A 22,904-nucleotide genomic window follows, 5' to 3' on the forward strand; every position below is an offset into this window, starting at 1 on the left:
AAGAGTCTTCTCCAACACCACAGTTCAAAAGCATCAATTCTTCGGTGCTCAGCTTTCTTCACAGTCCAACTCTTACATCCATACATGACCACTGAAAAAACCATAGCCTTGACTAGACAGATGTTGTTGACAAAGAAATGTCTCTGCTTTTTAATATACTGTCTAGGTTGGTCATAACTTTTCTTCCAAGGAGTAAGTGTCTTTTAATTTCATGGCTGCAGTCACCATCTGCAGTGGTTTTGGAACCCCAAAAAATAAAGTCTGACACTATTTCCACTGTATTCCCATCTATTTGCCATGAAAGTGATGGGACCAGATGCCATGATCTTAGTTTTCTGAATGTTGAGCTTTAAGCCAACTTTTTCACTCTCCTCTTTCACTTTCATCAAGAGGCTTTTTAGTTCTTCACTTTCTGCCATAAGGGTGGTGTCATCTGCTTATCTGAGGTTATTGATATTTCTCCCAGCAATCTTGATTCCAGCTTGTGCTTCATCCAGCCCAGTGTTTCTCATGATGTACTCTGCATAGAAGTTAAATAAGCAGGGTGACAATATACAGCCTTGACGTACTCCTTTTCCTATTTGGAACCAGTCTGTTGTTCCATATCCAGTTCTAACTGTTGCTTCCTGATCTGCAAACAGATTTCTCAAGAGGCAGGTCAGGTGGTCTGGTATTCCCATCTCTTTCAGAATTTTCCACAGTTTATTGTGATCCACACAGTCAAAGGCTTTGGCATAGTCAATAAAGCAGAAATAGATGCTTTTCTGGAACTCTCTTGCTTTTTCCATGATCCAGCAGATGTTGGCAATTTGATCTCTGGTTCCTCTGCCTTTTCTAAAACCAGGTTGAACATCTGGAAGTTCACGGTTCACGTATCACTGAAGCCTGGTTTGGAGAATTTTAAGCATTACTTTACTAGCGTGTGAGATAAGTGCAATTGTGTGGTAGTTTGAGCATTCTTTGGCATTGCCTTTCTTTGGGATTGGAATGAAAACTGACCTTTTCCAGTCCTGTGGCCACTGCTGCGTTTTCCATATTTGCTGGCATATTGAGTGCAGCACTTTCACAGCATCATCTTTCAGGATTTGAAATAGCTCCACTGGAATTCCATCACCTCCACTAGCTTTGTTCATAGTGATGCTTCTTAAGGCCCTCTTGACTTCACATTCCAGGATGTCTGGTCTAGGTAAGTGATCACACCATGACGATTATCTGGGTAATGAAGATCTTTTTTGTACAGTTCTTCTGTGTATTCTTGCCACCTCTTCTTAATATCGTCTGCTTCTGTTAGGTCCCTACAATTTCTGTCTTTTATCGAGCCCATCTTTTCATGAAATGTTCCCTTGGTATCTCTAATTTTCTTAAAGAGATCTCTAGTCTTTCCCATTCTGTTGTTTTCCTCTATTTCTTTGCATTGATCACTGAGGAAGGCTTTCTTATCTCTCCTTGCTATTCTTTGGAACTCTGCATTCAAATGTGTATATCTTTCCTTTTCTCCTTTGCTTTTCGCTTCCCTTATTTTCAGAGCTTTTGTGAGGCCTCCTCAGACAGCCATTTTGCTTTTTTGCATTTCTTTCTCTTGGGAATGGTCTTGATTCCTGTCTCTTGTACCGTGTCATGAACCTCCATCCGTAGTTCATTAGGCACTCTATCAGATCTAGTCCTTTAAATCTATTTCTCACTTCCACTATATAGTCATAGATTTAGGTCATACCTGAATGGTCTAGTGTTTTTCTCCACTTTCTTCAACCTAAGTCTGAATTTGGCAATAAGGAGTTCATGATCTGAGCCACAGTCAGCTCTCGGTCTTGTTTTTGCTGACTGTCTAGAGCTTCTCTATCTTTGGCTGCAAAGAGTATAATCAATCTGATTTCGGTGTAGACTATCTGGTGATGTCCTTGTATAGAGTCTTCTCTTGTGTTGTTGGAAGAGGGTGTTTGCTATGAACAGTGTGTTGTCTTGACAGAACTCTATTAGCTTTTGTCCTGCTTCATTCTGTACTCCAAGGCCAAATTTGCCTGTTACTCCAGGTGTTTCTTGAATTCCTAGTTTTGCATTCCAGTCCCCTATAGTGAAAATGACATCTTTTGGGGGTTTTAGTTCTAGAAGGTCTTGTATGTTTTCATAGAACTGTTCAACTTCAGCTTCTTCAGTGCTACTGGTCAGGGCATAGACTTGGCTTACCATGATATTGAATGGGTTACCTTGGAAACGAACAGAGATCATTCTGTCGTCTTTGAGATTGCATCCAAGTACTGCATTTTGGACTCTTTTGTTGACTATGATGGCTACTCCATTTCTTCTAAGGGATTCCTGCCCACAGTAGTAGATATAAGGGTCATAGGAGTTAAATCCACCCATTCCAGTCCATCTTAGTTTGCTGATTCCTAGAACGTTAATGTTCACTCTTGCCATCTCCTGTTTGACCACTTCCAATTTGCCTTGATTCATGGACCTAACATTCCAGGTTCCTATGCAATATTGCTTTTTACAGCATCGAACCTTGCTTCTGTCACCAGTCCCATCCACAACTGGGTGTTGTTTTTGCTTTGGCTCCATCCCTTCTTTCTTTCTGGAGTTATTTCTCCACTGATCTACAGTAGCATCCTTTAATGTGCTATTAAAGCATTGTGGGTTTCCATGAAATTGTGGTATGCAGAATAGTGGCCTTCTATTATGCTTATGTCCTGATTCTAAAACCTATGAAGATCTTCTGATGGGAGAGCATCTTGGTTTATAGTGGTGGGTCTCTAGGAATCACAAGAATTCTCATTTGAGGAACAGGAATATGAGAGTCAAAGGAGATGTAATGATATGATGGTGAAAGCATATGATGGAGATCAAAGTAGTCCAAGGCCATAAGTAAAGGAATGTGGGCAGACTCTACAAGCTGGAACAGATAAGGAAATAGATTTTACTCTAGAGTTTCTAGAAAGAACACAGACCTCCTGACACCTTCATTTAACTCAGTCATACCTGTCTTGAACTTCTGACCTCCAAAATTGTATGAAAATAAATTTTTCTGTTTTCAGATATTAAATTTATGGTAATTTGTCATCATAACACTGGAAATGAGTGTAGAAGGATAGTAAGTCTTGGCTCTTAAATTTATTTGCAACTGAACATTTTATCCCCTGAAATATGTACCTTTTATTCCCTAAAATATGTATCTCAAGGTATAATTGGATTATGGTATAATAATCCAATTTTGGAATACTGGTATAATCCAATCCCCTGCAATTATTGAGATTGAGAATAAAATGTCTGATCAGGGTGAAAAAAAAATTAATAGAGGAGGGAGCAGTATTTGACTTGGGAGCCTGTTGAAAATAACTTCCTCACCCCTTGATTTTAATAGCAAAGTTTTCAGCTTTTAACATTAAATGTTCCTGCCTTTCTCAGCTGCCTGGAGCGAAAAAGCAGTCCGTCCTCCCCATCTCCTCTCTCTTCAGCACAGACACTTTTCTTATATGCTGCAGGCAAGAACAATTTGAAGCAGGGGACAGCAGAACTCTTCTTTTTAATGCCCTTTGCCTCAGGCACATGACTGGATCTTTCCAGACACTAGAAATGTTATGAGAGGACAGTCACCCATTCTCCCCCTGGCAAAGCCAAAACATACATTTCAATTGGATCTCAGAAATGCTGATGAGTATCAGAGGCCTGACAGGCTGCTTCTGAAGCAGGCCTCCTCCCCCGTAGTAGTTTACCTGAGTCTTATTTGGAGTGGTCACACAGGAGAGCAGGGAAGAGGGAGGGCACAGCTCTCCAACCTCCAACCTTGCCTCTGCCTGTCAGAGATTAGAGGCAGTAGGGGTGAAAATCTGTCCTGCTCATGCAAAAGGCTTAATGCTGACTGGTTTGAAACCAGCAGAACCATAGAATTGCAAACCTCAGAGTGCAGCATTGTAGGATCCTAAGAAGTATAAATCATCACTAGCATAGTAGAAAACTGGACCCTCAGCCTCCACAGGTCTCTATAAATCATTTCTACCTCATACCCAAGAGACGCCCTCATGAGGCATTAGGATTGGAGAAAAGAGGAAAATTTCCTGGAGAGCACAACTACAGTGACGTCACTATCACTGAAGGGGCCAGCATGATTGAACTATTTTGCCAGGCCAGTAACTTCAATCTCCTGAAGGCAATTTCAATGCTCCAGTAAACAGAAAACCAAGGCCCGCTCAGTAATCTAAAATGATTGTTAATGTGAGTTCCAAAGATATTAAATATGCCTTATTCCAACATGTTAGAGGGCCATTGTTTATTTCATGTTCACAGCCTGCCCTCCTTCAGTCTGATCAACATTGTTCATTGGGATCATTATCCTATGGGCTGGAAAACAAGGCACTGTGAAACAAGCAAGCTGCTGGCAGGCTGTGACATTTTTCTTTATTACATTGGAGGGCCCAAGTGATGTACAACTGTCTTCTAAATGAAGGCTCCTTGTTTGTATAGAAGGCAGGCTATGGCTGAAGGTGATGACTTAACATTTTGAGTTGTCAGATCACTTGTGATGACTGAAAACGTTCACCTTACTGTGGGAAAGATAATGAGTTGATCTTTAAGAAATACCTAGTACAAATACCACTCATCACCATTTTGTTCCAGTGATTCGTTCATCAAATATGTGAGAGTCTTCCCTTGGCAAGGATACAGAGATGATGAATTCCTTCCCCTCCAGGAGCTCAGGTCTTGCATGGGTATCAGTTCAGTTCAGTTGCTATATGCATATGACTATGTGGAATGGAGTTAGGACACAAAGAGCAGAGTGAACTATTCTTGGTCTCAGGAAAGGTGTCACATTGCAAGAGGCACTTGAACTAAGTAAGTCTTGAGAAAATAAATGAGAACTTGGAGATAGATGGTGGCTTTCCAGACCTGGGACAGAGGCACTGAGGGTTGAAACAAGAACACCCACTGGGGGAAGTGTCAATGACTCTAAATAGCTGAATTGTGGGGTGAGGCAGGGAGTGTCAGGAGGCAGGCGAAAGAAGCAGACGGTAGCTATATTAGGTGGGAGTCTTGTGTGACATGGAGAGCTTTCAGCTTCAGGCCCCATGAGGGAGAATTAAAAAGTTTACTCATAACCACTTGAGATAACAGCTTGAGCTGAAATTGAAATAACCTATGTTTTCTTTGTTTACCCAGTATTTTCACAATCAGATTCAGGTATTTCAAATAGAAGAAATTGTTTTTCAGAAAAATGGAATTTAATACAGGGCACTGTTTACATAAATGACAGGAAAGTTAAAATAGAGACAATGAGGCAACCTACAACTTAGCTACAAAAGAAAATGACCTTTTCTATCTATGGGTTCCATGTTTGCAGATTCAACCAACTGAAGATTGAAAATATATCAGTTGGTTGAATCTGCAATATATATATTATATTTACTTATTTTAATAAAATAAATATATATATATACAGAATCTAGAAAGTTCCAAAAAGAAAAACTTGAACTTGTCACACACTGGCAAATATTTGCATAGCATTTACATTGTATATTCAACTATTTACATAAGATTTATATTATATTAGGAATTATAAGTAATTTAGAGATGACCTAAACTGTAGGAAAGAGTATATGTAGGTTATATGCAAATACTACACAATTTTATCTCAGGGACTTGAACATCCTTGGATTTTGGTATCCAAGCAGGGTCCCAGAACCAATCTCCTGCAGACACTGAGGGACAACTGTTACATGATGTCACAGAAAGCCAGAAGCTGAGGATGTCTGGCTGGAACCAGGACCATGGTGGAGCTTCCCCCACAAGTCTAGAAGATAAAGTGATGGGCTCCCTGTAAGGTGCCAGAACAACAGAAGGGATGCACCTACTTCCAGATACCACCAGAAAGAATGAGGAAGGAAGAAATATACTATTTCTGTCTCCGCTTTTCTCTGTCTTTCCCCTAGGACTTCTCATTGATCAAACATATCTACAAACTTAGGCAAGATAATGTGGAAAATGTATTGACTCATGACCCAGAGCAGTGCAGAAAAAGTACAGAGAATGAATACGAGAGAAACCATCATATAACCTACAGAGTGCACCTTTTTTTTTTTTTTGCTAATCAGAATTTATTATATCCCCTGTTCATATTTAACTCTTGTAACAACTTTATTCTCCTTTTTCATAGAATGTTATTTACAGAATCTACACAATAACTGTCCTGCATAAAATGAAAATGTTCTCACCCTCTTCCCAAATTGGGAGATGTAAAGACCCATCAGTCACCATGCCTATATTAAAGTAAAGTATCTCCATGTGATATGCAGCCCTCCCCTTCATGCTATTATTAGGAACTTGACTTATGATGGCGTTACATCCCAGTAAAAATACATCGTGAGTCAAAAAAGTTGAGAGTCAAAAATGAATTGAATATACCTTACTTTCTGAACCTTAAACATGCTCAGAATGCTTACTCCCATTGTGTAGAATACAGGGCAATTTACCCTTAACAATCAGCTTTAATAACCCAGCAAAACCCAATTATCTTTTTCTGACTATGGGATCTATGGCATGAGGAGCCCCCCAAAGCTTCACTCCAATAGAATCAGCATTGTATTCCCTGGTGGAATCCATCCTCCTTTGGAAACTCAGATCTCTAAATGGGAATAGAGATAGGAAACAAAAATTCTGTAAATGTGCCATTAGGTGTAATAAGGAGAGAGTCCACTACTACTTACACTTTGATATCAAGACTTGCAAATTATAGCCATGGGAGAAAAAGTGGCATGCACTAGTCACAAGTTCAAAACAAATGCTGCCTCTAGGGGGAAACAACTTAATTTCATACAATGTTACTTCCTCACTCCTGCTGATACCAAGTCTTCAGTTGGTAATCCATCATTCTAACAGGCCGTCTACTTCTGAAATCCTAGGTGTAAGGACATGACTAATGAATTTCGTAAGCACTTCTCTTGCTGTAAAATAACTTCTCCAATTAGGAGCAATGTTTTATAGAGTACCATCATGATAAGTAAGATAATAAGTCCACGGATGGTGGTGCATGCAAAATATTTTAGGCATGCAATACAACTATAATCCAATTAGGGTTCATTTAATTAAGTGCCTAACCAATGATGGAAAAGGAATAAGTAAACTTCTATAAGGTGTCTAATCTGACTCTGGTGTTGGAATGTACCATATCAGGGACTTGGGACTGGCTTTTACTGCTGATACATTAGGTATTGGGGAGTCAGATAGGAATATCAACCTTAATGAGGGGAAGTCCATGTTGTTTCATCCATGCAAAGCTTTCTTTCCTGCCACTAGCACCATTTTGTTGGGCAAGCACAAGGATGGCTAAGAGACTATCTGATACCCACAGAACGCACAGTCTTATCCACCATATTATTGGAAGATACTTCTCCATGGATATTCTTTGAGGAGCATTCACATGGAGCATAAACATGCTTACACTGTTAGATTACAGTCTATAGAACTTCTCCCAAACCTCATTCTCACTAACCTTCCAATCATGTTTGTTCATAGTTCCTGAAGAGCAAACTAAGACATTAGACATGATAACAAGATAGTGTAGACCCCTACCACAGGACATATATACTTCCAAGAAAGAGAGAGCCAAATGTACTCTGAAGATGGGACTTTCCTTGAAAATTTTCTTTAAGGACTACTTCAGTGGTTCTGTAACATAGCAATAATTTGAGGTTTGATTTGAACAATTATTTGAGGCTTGTTACAGCAAATTTTACAGACATATCTGTAAACCATACTTGAACTCTTTTGTCTTCCATCAATTAGTAATGGAAATGCCCTACAAAACCAAATGTAGATGTTATAAGAACCTGCAACACCAGCAAATTCTTCATATCCACGTCTTCCAAATCTCTGTAAGCCCAACCTCACATATATGTTTAGTTGATGATGGATGATTACTGCACAAATCCAACCTTATAACTTGGTAAGTCAGCCAGAATCTCATTCATGACGGGTGGCTCATGAGGCATACTCTCCTGGTGTCCCACAGTCAAGCAGTCATTTTTTAAAATCCAATGTTTAAGCCAGTTGCATCAGTAGAGGAAGTCATGGTTTTGCTCTAAAACCTAAGCTCCTATACTGTAATTTTTCTGACCAATCTGTTAGAGGCCACAATGGCATGTGTTAGAACATAAATTTCAAATAACAAGACAACTTGTATGAAAGCCTAGATCCTAGGCAAAGTCTTCTTTTTCTCTGAATCTTACTAAAAAGTAGTGATTATATGAGATGCTCAGTAAAATGAATAAGAACAATACAGGAATTATGGGCATGTTTCCTCCAAATTCCATAAAGACTCATAGCATTGACTATACTTCTTTCTTCATGGCAGCAAATGAAAGGCACAAAAACTTGTCGTTCACATTAAAAGTTTTTCAATGAGATGTCAGGTCACTGGGGTTTTCCTTCTACTCTCTAGTACACAATTCTTGCCACTTGCTGCTAACCAGAATCAATAAGCATATTCAATAATCAATAAGCATAAGCTTTGCTGCTCACCAGAATCAATAAGCATGATATTTTGTGTGATGCACAGATCATCAGTGTCTCTGTACTATGACAGAGAAAAAATTGTGTTGGCATAGGCCTAAAGTGAGACAAGGAAGGTATACTACTGCCCCTTCCAAGTAAAACAATTGTTCTTGATAATCTATGTTCATATGTAGGGAAAATGAAGTATTTTCCAGAGCAGTAGTTGCATACCAAGATCCAGGTGGTGTGGTGACTTGTTCTAGCAAATATATCAGACCTGGAACATGCTACAGTTGGAATTACTACTGGATGAAATTTTTTCATTCTCAAATATTTTTGAAGCTATGTCAGCTTTAATTTGGAGCAAGCAGACAAGTTAAACATGAATGAGATAGTAATCATATCCTGTATACTGCAAACCTTAGATGGTAACAGTCTCTAATTCATATAGATATTGTTCTCAATTTACTATCTCAGCTGAGAGGTGCACTTCCACAAGCTTTGATCTGACCCTTCATAACATAATAGTTCCCATTCCATGAGTCAACAAACCAATATGAGTATTCAGCCAGTTTCCAATATGTCTATTTTAACTCTACATTCAGGAACTGGGGAAATAACCACATGGGTTACTGGGTTCACTGTGAGATTCATGTGGGGCCCAAACTTCATTTACCATCGTATCTATTGGCTCCTACACTGATTACTAGATCAAAGATTCATTTTGTGGTACCAGGTAGTAGCCTCAACTAAGAATCCATGTCTGAGAATCTTCAAATTCCTGGATATTTTTCTTTGCATAGTTATTCCATTAAATAAATTAAGATTTCTTTACCAAAAGAGATGGCAGATACTTACAGTTTATACTTGCAGCAGTGTTTCAAAGCTCTTCTTCAAGGGATGCTGGCCTCTTGCTTAGGCTGTTGATCTGTGAACTGGCTCATGCCTGGGAAAAAGAAGAGAAGTTGTGAGACTTCCTATTGTGTTTATTCAAGATAGTTTTCTGATCACCACACCAGCATTTTCTAGTCTTGTAGGTCAAGCCATTCTTTGTTGGGCTTCTACTTAATTCCTGGGGCAACTATGATTAATTAGTTGTCATCATAGATCCCTGCAGATAAAAGATCCTGAATTCCACTCAAACTTCTGTTCATTACAGTAATTATGATCATCCTGTCTTTATTAGTAAAGTGATACTGCAACCTGATTGCAGACATCCTAAGATCTCACCTTCCTATTAAAATCAGTCACTTCAAAGGCATCATCTCTTACTGTCATCCACAGCCTGCAGAGTAGTGTCACCATAGACATTTAATTATTGAAGCTCCTCTCATTAGTGCAATTACTGATGTTTTAACAAGAGTCCTCTGGATTTCCTTATGAGAAATTGCCATAAGCAAAGTGAACAGGTTGCATATAATAAATGCACTCCAACATTCTCATCTCCTTATGCTTTTCAACTCTTCAGCTTTAATTCCAGAAAGGTCTGGCATTTTATCTTTTCTCATAGACCACTGTTAAGTCTATACTTCAGTAAACCAATTAAACAATGCTTTAGTATAATTTTCAGCTGTTTGAGCTAGCACTCAAATGAATTTAATCTGGATACTTAGGTAAATACACCTATATTAATAAACATTGACCAACCTTATATTATATACTGCATTTCTTAGTCTTACTTATGTGTGGATTTCATCTCCACACGTGCTTTCCAGGCATCTGCTAATAAAAATTAGCAAATATTTTGTAATTCTTTGGCTATAAAAAATATTTATTCTGGGATCAGGCTTTGCACTTTACCTAAGCTATCAACAAGAGATACTTCTGGTCAGCGAGCCTTGAGGAAAATAAGCATCTCTTTTCAAGTCAACTTTTTCAGGTGGATAAATTTTAAGTTCTTTAAGTAAGGGAAGACAACCCTCATCAGACATAGTTTAGTATGCTGGTAAAATATTGTGATCATGGTTCTCAGATTCAACTGCATCTGTTCAAATATCACACCTCTGTCCAAACTCTTCATTAAAGAATGAAGAGATTCATTCTTCAAAATTAATGCCTTAATACTGACATAATAAATTGGTAAGCCTGCTTTCAACTTGCAAGGTAACTCTACAAACAACACATGCTTCTGATTCTCAACAGGATTTCCCTCCTGATACAAAGAACTCTAAGAATTCCACAGCAAGCCTCTGATTCCTTGGTTGTCTCTTGAGATAAGAGTTTAAACCTCTAGATTTATCATTTTCCACTTGAAAGCAGTCCAGTACAATCAGAAACAGTGATCCCATTTTTATCGTCAAATGCAACAGCTACTTGTTTCCCCAAAGCCTAGTTTTCAATTGGCACATCATCCCAAACAAACTAGGTTATAATTTAAAGTAATTGTGATGCCATTTGATGAGACAGATTAATTATAGTATCCCATTTTCCATCTGAATGAAGCTCTGTGGTGTGTTCAAGCTAAAAGAAGCAAGCAATCGAAGTTGCTCTTGAGGATCTGTTTCCTGGAACTAATCCTGATACCTCCTCCTAAAGATTGTACTGGTAAAGGTCTACCCAGGAAAATATAAATCAATTTACATATTTTAAATAAAGGAACTTTAATACAGGTGAATGGTTACACATGTGCTGACAGAGCTGAGAAACTTAATAGAAAATCATGAAGCAATCCACAGACTAGCAATAGCAGGAAAGCCGGTATTACCCTATAGAGCTACAGGAGGCATAAGTGATCTTACTGGAGCCTAAAAGCCAGCAGTATGGAAGGGGGCACATACCACCGGCAAGCTGCCTATGGGAACTGGGACCACTGAATGAAGGAAAGGTTACCTGCCAGGAGCTGGAAGTAAGGAGGAGATGCAGTTTCTGCCAAAGATGCTGCCTAAGTCAATATGAAAGGACGTATAACCATAAACTCCCCCTTCTTCTTGTATTTCACCTTTTCTTCCCATTGGCTGACCCTACCTAATAGCTAGTTAGATTGCAACACACAATCATAATGGGACTATGCAGTAAATTTATCTGAGAATAAAAGTATGCAATAAATTGATCTGAGAACAGATAGGCAAATGACTGGCTAGCTTTTACCAGGTGGCGCTAGTGGTAAAGAACCTGCCTGCCAGTGCAGGAGGTGTAAGAAACAAAGGTTCGATCCCTGGGTCAGGAAGATCCCCTGGAGGGAGGCATGGCAATTCACGTCAGTATTCTTGCCTGGAGAATCCCACGGACAGAGGAGCCTGGCAAGCTGCAATCCATAGGGTCTCACAGAGTCGGATAGGAATGAAGCAATTTAGCAAGCACACAGGCAATAGAAAGAATTTGCCATCATGAAATTTAGAGTTTAAGCCAGGCCAACACACAAGTAGCTAGGATTCCTTGTAACTACTTCCTGTGGAGTCCTTTTGTCTCTCATGCATATATTTCTAGCTAATCCAGGTCAGAAAGTTTGCTTTCACACAGGAAGTTTCATCAGGTACAGCAATTTAGATTAGAAATTTAGGATTGGGTGATTGTCTATAAAAGTTAACTATATGGAGCAGGTGTTGAATGCAGACTTTACCTATAACTCTTCCAATGTCATCACTATTGAAATAATTGACACTAACCCCACTGAGATTTGTATTAATGTATAAACAGAGCATAAAGCATATTTAGAAACATAATATTATACCACTAATCTGCCCTAATATTAGTATTATGGAACCTGAATTTCAGTTTGAGTGACTCGCCTTTCTGAGATTCAGTCAAGCTTCTCTAAAACAGATTAAAATAATTTGTAAGTCCTCTCCATGTATGCCTTCAACAAATATTTTTCCCAGTCACCTTTGCTAACTGACTTCAGCTAATCATACACATTAATTTATCATTTTACCTCAAGTATATTTCAAGAAGCAAATATTATATTAACCAATTAGACAAATGTATTAAACTGCAACTGTTCTAAGTGCTATGAAGGAGAAATACATGATTTCATGCAGGCATTTGGTCAAGTTAGAGGAGCCAACTAAAACAGTCCATGAGGAGGTGATGCTTCCTATGTAGGTGTTCAACAGGGAACAAGATGAGAGAAGAATCTCCAAGCATATGCAAAAGCCCTGTGGTTGGAGGAATGTGACACATATTTCTGAGAGAAAGACAATGTGCCTAGAGCCAACTAACAAGAATGGGGACATGGTACACATAGACACTACAGAGGTAGTGAGGGCCAGATAAAACGGCCCCATGGACTGTAGCCCACCAGGCTCCTCTGCCTATGAGATTCTCCAGGCAAGAGTACTGGAGTGAGTAGCCATTCCTCTCTCCAGGGGATCTTCCCAACGCATGGATCAAACCCAAGTATCTGGCACTACAGGCAGATTCTTTACCATCTGAGCCACCAGGGAAGCCTCTCCAAGATCATAGGTGTGTGTTTCTATTCATAGAGCAGTGGGAAGCTGCTAAAGGGTTTTAATCTTCTGGAAAGTATCCTGTTCAGATTTGTGCTATGAAAAGATCACACTAGTTAACTGTAGAAAATGAAGTGGAAGGCAAGCAGCTACTGAGTAGCTTAGACTAGGTTATAACTGGCAAAAATGATGAGTACTGGGTATATTTGAGTGAGCCTTTGGAAAGTGAAATAACAGGACTTAGTGCTGAACAGGACTGGCTTAGTGAATTAGAAGGATTTGTCAAGGATGATCCAATACCTCCTGGCTTGCCTGCATCCATGGGTGAATGTTGGTGTATTCGCTGATAGCATTACTGATGGCATCTGCTTGAAAGAGACCCAGGTGAAAGGACAGGATACAGGTTAACTGTGGTATTTTCTTGGACATATTTGACTGGGTAACTTGAGCTACTTAAGGAAAGTGCCGAGTTGGCAGGTGGATAATTCAGATGTGAAACAAAGGAATAGTCTAGACTACAACAAGATATTTGGGATTCATCAGCTTAGAAATTGTAACTGAAGTTTGGGGCAAAAGTTACATTGCCTAGAAGGAGAATGGCAGGTAGAGAGAAAAGAGAACCAAAAATGAACTGTGAGTAATCCCATTAGCCAATGAGCAGGTATTAGAAGTTGAGCCCAAAACAGAAATAAGGAAAGAATGAGCAGATAGGAAGGAGAAATGCCAAGAAAGTGTTGCATCACAGAACTCAAAGTTTTGAGTATTAAGAATAAGGACATGTTGAAAGCTGCTGAAAGGGAAGAGGAGAAGTGAAATTGTCCATTCAATTTAATGAAATGGACAATATTGAGGACATAAATGAGAGCAATTTTGGTGGAGTAAGGGGATCAAATGCCAAACTGAGGTGCACTCAGAAGCAACTGGAGGAAATTTGGCTACAGAGTGGAGGAAAAGAGAATGCAAGATCTGAAGGGTAATGAGGATTTTTTTTAACTTGTCTTAAAAAATAAAAGGTATAATCATGTTTAAGAATTAATGAAAAGTATTCAAGTTAGAGGGTAAGTTTTACCATGTAAGATAAAGAATCAAGTGTAAAGTTCTGAAGCACACCAGAGTGGGTAAAATTCAAAACATTAGATAGTAGGGAGATCAACATAAAGAGAAGAAAGAAGGACATGGCCGATGCAGATTTGTTAGTTTGCTAGTTGGCAGATGCTTTGTGTTGTTGAAGAGATGACAGAATTGTCTTCTGAAGACTTTTAACTTCTCTGCAGTCAACATTTTCTTTCTGGAGAGAGAGGAAAAAAATAGCCTGTGGGATGAGAAGGGTTGGAAACTAAAAGGAAGCAGGAAGCAGAAGGGCAGGATACTTCCAGTTTTTAATAACTGTATAATTTTATTTTCTATGTGGTGTTTACTGATTTCAAATTGGAAAGTATTTCCATGAACTAGTATCATGGTCCTTTGGAAAAATTACTTTGTGTCTCATAAAGGCTTTTCTCTATCACACACAGAAACACATACCATCACACACATCATCACACCATTCAACTCTTTGAAAAATTAGGCCATGCAAATATTATTGTTAAAAGTCAATCCACTGGGACTTCCCTGGTGGTCCAGTGGCTAAGACTCCACATTCTCAATTCAGGAAGCCCAGATTCAATCCCTGGTCAAGGAACTAGATCCCACATGCCCCAACTAAGAATTCACATGCCTCAGCTAAAGACCCAGCACAAATAAATAATGTTTTTAAATAAAATGTTTTAAAAATTCAATCTGACTGGTGTGAAGTGGTACCTCATTGTGGTTTTGATTTGCATTTCTCTAATAATGAGTGATGTTGAACATCTTTTCATGTGTTTGTTAGCCATCCGTATGTCTTCTTTGGAGAAATGCCTATTTAGTTCTTTGGCCCATTTTTTGATTGGGTCGTTTATTTTTCTGAAATTGAGCTGCAGGAGTTGCTTGTATATTTTTGAGATTAGTTGTTTGTCAGTTGCTTCATTTGCTATTATTTTCTCCCATTCAGAAGGCTGTCTTTTCACTTTGCTTATATTTTCCTTTGTTGTGCAGAAGCTTTTAATTTTAATTAGGTCCCATTTGTTTATTTTTGCTTTTATTTCCAGAATTCTGGGAGGTGGATCATAGAGGATCCTGCTGTGGTTTGTGTCATTTTTGCCTATGTTCTCCTCTAGGAGTTTTATAGTTTCTGGTCTTACATTTAGATCTTTAATCCATTTTGAGTTTATCTTTGTGTGCGGTGTTAGAAAGTGATCTAGTTTCATTCTTTTACAAGTGGTTGACCAGTTTTCCCAGCACCACTTGTTAAAGAGATTGTCTTTACTCCATTGTATATTCTTGCCTCCTTTGTCAAAGATAAGGTGTCCATATGTGTGTGGATTTATCTCTGGGCTTTCTATTTTGTTCCATTGATCTATATTTCTGTCTTTGTGCCAATACCATACTGTCTTGATGACTGTGGCTTTGTAGTAGAGCCTGAAGTCAGGCAAGTTGATTCCTGAATGTCTGCGATCCAAAAATCTGCAAGCAATAAATGCTGGAGAGGGTGTGGAGAGAAGGGAACCCTCCTACACTGTTGGTGGGAATGCAAACTAGTACAGCCACTATGGAGAACAGTGTGGAGATTCCTTAAAAAATTGCAAATAGAACTGCCTTATGACCCAGCAATCCCACTGCTAGGCATACACACTGAGGAAACCAGAATAGAAAGAGACACATGTACCCCAATGTTCATTGCAGCACTGTTTATAATAGCCAGGACATGGAAACAACCTAGATGTCCATCAGCAGATGAATGGATAAGAAAGCTGTGGTACATATACACAATGGAGTATTACTCAGCCATTAAAAAGAATACATTTGAATCAGTTCTGATGAGATGGATGAAACTGGAGCCAATTATACAGAGTGAAGTAAGCCAGAAAGAAAAACACCAATACAGTATACTAACACATATATATGGAATTTAGACAGATGGCAATGATGACCCTGTATGCAGGACAGCAAAAAAGACACAGTTGTGTATAGCGGACTTTTGGACTCAGAGGGAGAGGGAGAGGGTGAGATGATTTGGGAGAATGGCATTGAAACATGTATAATATCATGTAAGAATCGAATCGCCAGTCTATGTCCGATGCAGGATACAGCATGCTTGGGGCTGGTACACGGGGATGACCCAGAGAGATGTTGTGGGGAGGGGGGTGGGAGGGGGGTTCATGTTTGGGAATGCATGTACACCTGTGGTGGATTCATGTCAATGTATGGCAAAACCAATACAGAATTGTAAAGTAAAATAAAAATAAAAATAATAATAATAATAAAATAAAAATAAATAAAAATAAAAATTCAATCTACTGTGACAAATTTTACAGTTAGCAATCACAGTGGAATTTGGCTACCCACTGTCAAGAACCCAAGAAACTGCTGCCTGACGTTTGTTAGATGTACAAGGACTTCCCTGGAGTGTTGTTGTCTTTGTCACAAGTGAACTTGTAGCAGAGGCACTGCCTTAATCCAAAGCCTGTACAGCCATTACAAAGCTCCTATTAAAGCTATGAATAAAAAAAAAAAAAAAGCTGCCACAAATTCTTCTTTTCTTACCTTCCCATTCATCCGATGTGAGTGTTTTAAGAAAATTCAGTGAGAATTGTTTAAAATTCAATGTGATACAGAGCAATAAGGATTGTTTGAAAAAGTGCATGGCAGGTAAAATAAAGTGCTTGAAAAACTAACATCTATATAAGTGAATCACAGGTTCACATTGATTTGTAGCTTCCAATTAGTGAAGTGACCAACTGAATTATACCAAGATTCTCCTCTCAGGCACTAATATTTGCTCCAAAGAAATGGCTTCCTTTCTAGACAACATTACTGCTGCTGCTGCTGCTGCTGCTGCTGCTGCTAAGTCGCTTCAGTCGTGTCCAACTCTGTGCGACCCCATAGACAGCAGCCCACCAGGCTCCCCCGTTCCTGGGATTCTCCAGGCAAGAACACTGGAGTGGGTTGCAGAATATTTACCATGACAGAGCAACACGAAAGTGATCTTGGCAGATTTCACTCCTAGAATTCAAATTAAAGCAAATCTCCCAAACATTTAAAAAAAAAAGGAAGAAGAGTATTCCTTCCTGTCTTATCAACTGTTATAAAATTCATGAAGCCTTGTCTGGCTTGGGTCTTCCATCTACTGACAAATTTGATTAAAATTAGCCTTGAGAATAAGTAGTAATGGAACTGTCCAAGCGTAAGTATGCTGCCACTGAAAATTGGTTTCTAAAAAGGGCATCAATTAGAAAGGAAGTGTAGAGTGGTGAAAAATCTGCTGCCAATATTACATCTTCAACTATATAAAATATTGCAATGAAAGGCTAGTCAAATTAGGAAGACTTTTATGAACTAATGTAATTAAAAGCCAATAATTTAGGATTCAATGTATGTACAAAAATGATATTTCATGTATTGGTTTTCTATTGCTGCTATAACTTAAAACAACACAAATTTATTATCTCATAGCTGTATAGTTTCTAAGGCCAGCAAAGATTTCATTGGCTAAAGTTAATGTCAGCAGGGTTGTGTTCCTTCTGAAGGTTGTGAAGAACAATCTGTTCCCTTGCTAGAACAATCTGTTTCTAGAGGTGGCCCACATTCCTTGGCTCATGGTCCCACCATTCATCTTCAAAGCCAGCAACACAGCATCTCTCCAACTGATTCCATCAGCACGTCTTTTTCTATGACCTCATTTCTGCCTCCCTCTTTCACTTTTAAGAACCCTGTGATTACAATGGACCCACCTGTATTATATGGGATAAACTCCTATCTCAAGATCCTTAAATTAATTACATATGCAAAGTCCCTTGTGCCATGTAAGCTACTATATTCACAGTTTCTAAAGATCAGAATGGGGTATGGGGGGCATTATTCTGCCTACCATACTTGGGAAAGCAGAAAGGCATGTCTTTAAAAGAAATGTTTTATCACCAGGTTTCTCTTTTCTAAGCCTTTCATAGTCAAGGAGGAGATTTTACAATTTTAAAGGATTTTTTTCCCCATAACTGTGCAATGCATCAGATAATCAGACCATTCATTTTCAGTGACAAGAATGCTAAATAAGAAAAGGATTCCTTTGACAAAATGAAACTAACTCAGAAGATATGAATTGATTGAAAAGCTACCAGGGATGCCCACAGTATGTCATCCATCTCCTTTTCAGGAAATTATAGCAGTAAAGAGAGCAGACAGAAGCTGTAAAATGGTAATAAAAATGTATTTTAATTAAATTATTCCACAATAAAGCTAAGGAATCTGAAAACAAGAGCTGAATATTATCCTCATCATGCTTCTTGAATAGCTTGTGTAAGAAATTATTTTGAGGTGAGAGCTGAGATGGTTACAAATTATTTCTCTCTGGTTCTCTCTCTCTCCTCTGTGTTTTTCTCAGTCTCTTTTTCTCTTTGTTTCTGTCCCTCAATCCTTTCCCTATTGCATTTTTATCTTGCAGGAAGTATAATCTGAGTGAAGACTCAGATGCCTCAATCCATTACCTTTGAAAGTACAGGGAATTAGTGAACTTTGCATGACTGTGGGTTAAAACTGGCATAAAGCAAACTGTTGCTTTATAGCTCAGCTTGTTACACCCTTAAAACTTGTCGTATGCCAAGAGATACAACTGCCAGGAAAACAATAACTTTCACATTTTTGTCATCATAATCCAGATCTAAATTCACTTTTGAAAAAATTCATGTATTAACCAGTCACATTTTTCAAGTAAAAAATTGGGGCATGTGGTCCAACAAAGGATGTTTTACCATTTAAATTCAAAGTGTTACAAAGTCATGAAAAATAAATTCCATTTATATACATATTGAATAAATTTACTTTATTGAAAAAAAAATTATAAGAAACCAAGGCAGTCCCTGGAAAACCCGGGATCCATAGTCATCATTATTTCTACCAGGCAATTCCAGGTGCTATTTGGTTGTAAAGCCCACAAGGTATTTTGTGCAGTGGCTGCCAATGCCTCAAAAGCTTCAGAAAAGAAGTTTTTGCAATCCATGTGAAATCATGTGAACTGAGTATTTGGCCTGCTTAATTATCCCAAGAGTCTGGTTCAGTAGTTCAGGGTCTGGCACACTAAATACCCAATAAATGTAGATTGAGTAAATGAACAAATGCATGAACAGTCTAAGATTAGCCACATAGAAAGCTGGCCAAGTTTCATCTCTGCCAAGACTGAGTAAAAATTTCTTAAGATTCATCTGGAAGAACAACTTCTCAGGATATCTGTCCTACAAAAGGAGGTGTTTATAATGAATAATTAATAACTGATTTTGTTGAGATGTTATCAACCTGTAGTATACCCATTAAAAGGTTTTAATTCTTTGAATAAAATATTATTTGTCAAGCCTCCATTCCCCTTGGAGTCGGGCTCCCTGGTGATATTTAAGTCCAGTTTCATAAATTTTCAAACTAGTTTGGATGCTTTTCATTTGAAAAGCTTAATCTCACATTCAATTCACAGTTCTTTTCTTCTACCATCCTTGATTACTTTGGCTACCTGACATGAAGAGCCAACTCATTGGAAAAGACCTTGATGCTGGGAAAGACTGAGGGCAGGAGGATAGGGAGGGTGACAGAGGATGTGATGGTTGTACAGCATCACCAACTCAATGGACTTGAGTTTGAGCAAACTCCAGGAGGTAGTGAAGAACAGGGGAGCCTGGTGTGCTGCAGTCCATGGGATTAAAGAGTCAGACACAACTGAGCAGTTGAACAACATCAACAACTATCCATGACAGGCTAGACAATGTTCTGTAGGCTGGGAGTAGGAGGTTGGGAAGGCATGGATGGGGTCTGGGTCTTCTCTCATGCTGCTTCTCATCATCTTTGCTTTTAGTCCTCTTCTAGGATTGAAGCAAGAATGAAGGAGAAAAAGGATGGCATTCTGCAAGTAACCACACGTGGTAAATCAGCTTCTCTTCCTTGTTGACAGAACACTGTCTGGCCTCATTTCCCCTTTCAGCTTCATGCTGACTTGCTCATGAGAGGCATTCACAGATAGTTCTTCAGGTGGGACCTCCAGGAGGATCTCCCTGCCTAACTCCCTGACATGGGGTTTCTGTCAGTGGCTCAGCTTTTTCCTCCTCACCTCAAGCCCATCTCAGGTGACCCACGCCACATCCCATTACCTCCTTTAACCAAAATGTGGCCCCTGGGAGAGAGTTGGGATTGAAAAAAATCTGAATACTTAGTCACTTCACTTCAGTCAGATTCCACTCACACATCCTTATCATACCAAACACAGACATACAGGCTCCACCCTGGCATTTCTCTTTCAACTCTGTGCCATCTCTGGCCCTATTCTCCATGCTTAAGCCTACAGAACAGATGACCGGTCAGTTCAGTTGCTCAGCATTTTCTAACAAATCTTTCCTCGTCTGTGACTTATATATGGAGTGGAAGGAAAAAACAATTTAGGCACTCTCAATCCTGTGGGAAGGTCAGGGAACAAATGCTTAATCCTTTCTTATGGAGGATGGAATAATTGCTACTTTAAACAATTAGTACTTCCTAAAAGATGGTATCTCATTCGCTATGCAGATCTATTTCATATTTGTTGGGTAAGAGAGGGGAAAGTGGGTTCATTTCATTAAACTATTGATTTTTGCCTTCCCTGAGGAGAAGTAGTTAGATTCCTAGATTGAGATATATTGCACTTAAACTTTAAGGTAACTAGTAACCAATATTCTTACTTGGAGCCACTGGTAGGGTGATCTCTCAAACAAAGAATCACAGTAATAGACGGCTTACTATGTGGCCAGGGTTTTTCTTGTACATAATGCCCTACACATATCAAGCCATTTTTTCTTCTCATAGCAACTCTATGAAAGAAATATTAGTAAATCTCTTTTATATTAAATTTGTACAGAATATTTCAATGTAAATCATTATTGCCTTGGGTATACCACTCAGTGTTTATTAACTTGTTAGATTTTTAAATTCATTTGGATAAATTATACTAATTTAGAAGATATTATTATAATCACCTTACAATAGGAGATCAGTAACAATTCCCATTTACAATAACTTGCCCAATTTCACCAAATCAGTATTAGAATTAGAAACAGGTGTTCTAATTCTAAACCCAGTGTTCTTCCTTGATGGAGCATCATTAATGGGAAATTCTATTTTTCTGATTATTAAAGTTCAGGCCCAGGGGTTGTTCCATTTCTGGACAACACCTGTGCCACGCACCAAGATGTATATGGAGAGCCACACACATATAAAATCATAAAATAGCAGACAAACAACTGAGTTCATTTACAAGGAGTTCATCCAGAAAAAACTAGATTCTGGTGAAGCTTCTCCATGAATTAAAGACTGCAGTTGTCACAACATGTACTATTCTTGGGCTTCTAGTAGATACTGGAGTGGGTAGCCTTTCCCTTCTCCAGGGGATCTTCCCAACCCAGGGACCAAACCAGGTCTTGTGCATTGCAGGTGGATTGCAGGTGTGAGTCACAAGGGAAGCACTATCTATCTGGTAGATAGTTTTCTGATGTTTTCACTTGGACCAGCTTGATTCAAAAGGCACTCAAACTACTGTAGAGCAAGGCAACTTGGACTACAGAGGAAATCTCATGTAGTATGCAAATATATTCACCCCAAGTGCAGTGTAAAAGTCACTCAATAGTGTCCAATTCTTTGTGACTCCATGGTAGCCTGCCAGGCTCCTCTGTCCATGGAATTCTCCCAGCAAGCATACTGGAGTGGCTTACCATGCCCTCTTCCAGGGGGTCTTCCAGACCCAGGGATCAAAGCCAGGTCTCCTGCAGATTCTTTACCATCTGGGCCACCACATTTAGAAACATGTTTTCCTATATCTTAATGCCTCATGGCAACTATACTTCAGAGTAATTTTTAATCCAATAAATATTCTGCCCTTACATTGACAATTTGTAACATAAGAAAAGGAGCACTGATTCAGGTAGTATCGGAACCACTGTGAAATATTGGTGCTGAAACAAAGACTCCCATAGAGACCCAGATTCCCATGATAAGAGAAAGGTGAGTTCCAAAGGCACTGGGATTATCTCCTCACATATACAACCTTCAAATCCACCCTTCCTAATTTCTGAAAGTCTTCACAGCGCTACATCAACCATTAGAGATTAAACTCTAAAAGTCCAACAAAGGATCAGTTTTATCCATCAGTCAGATATTGGCAGGAATTGTTTCAGTTAACAATTTCATCCTATCAATTGCCAGAGGCACTGGTGAAATAGACACATTTCAAAAAACTGAAAATAAAGTTGGCAGGTAAAGTGGCTGTTAACAAGAAGACATGCACAACAATGTTCATTGCAGCCAAGTTTGTAGTAATAAAAAACCAGAAACACTCTAGATGCCCCTGAGAATAATACAGTGTATTATGATGGACATTGCTGACAGGATATTGTATAGCATTAAATATCAACAATTGGATTAAATATATCTCAAAAATGCAATGCTTAGAGAAAAATAAGTCAAGGGAAAGTTTTTCAGTGCATTTTTGAGTCTTTAAAAAAATTACTATAAGAAATACTGCTAAAGGTTTTATACCATTACAGTGGTTAAAAATATTAGCATATAATAGACAGCTCAATATCAAAAGCAGCTTAATATCAAAAACAACCCAATCAAAAAATGGGCAGAAGACTTGAACAGACATTTCTCCAAAGAAGACATACAAATGGTCAACAGGCACATGAAAAGATGTTCAATAGAGCTAATTATTAGAAAAATGCAAATCAAAACTACAGTGAGGTATCACCTAACACCAGTAACAGTGGCCATTATTTAAAAGTCTACAAATAGTAAATACTGGAAAGAGTATGGAGAAGAAAGAACCATCCTACACTACTGGTGGGAATATAAGTTGGTGCAACCACTATGGGGGACAGTATTGCTGCTGCTAAGTCGCTTCAGTCGTGTCCGACTCTGTGCGACCCCATAGACGGCTGCCCACCAGGCTCCTCCGTC

Source organism: Oryx dammah, unplaced genomic scaffold, assembly GCF_014754425.2.
Source record: "Oryx dammah isolate SB20612 unplaced genomic scaffold, SCBI_Odam_1.1 HiC_scaffold_1, whole genome shotgun sequence".
Classification (NCBI taxonomy): Eukaryota; Metazoa; Chordata; class Mammalia; order Artiodactyla; family Bovidae; genus Oryx; species Oryx dammah.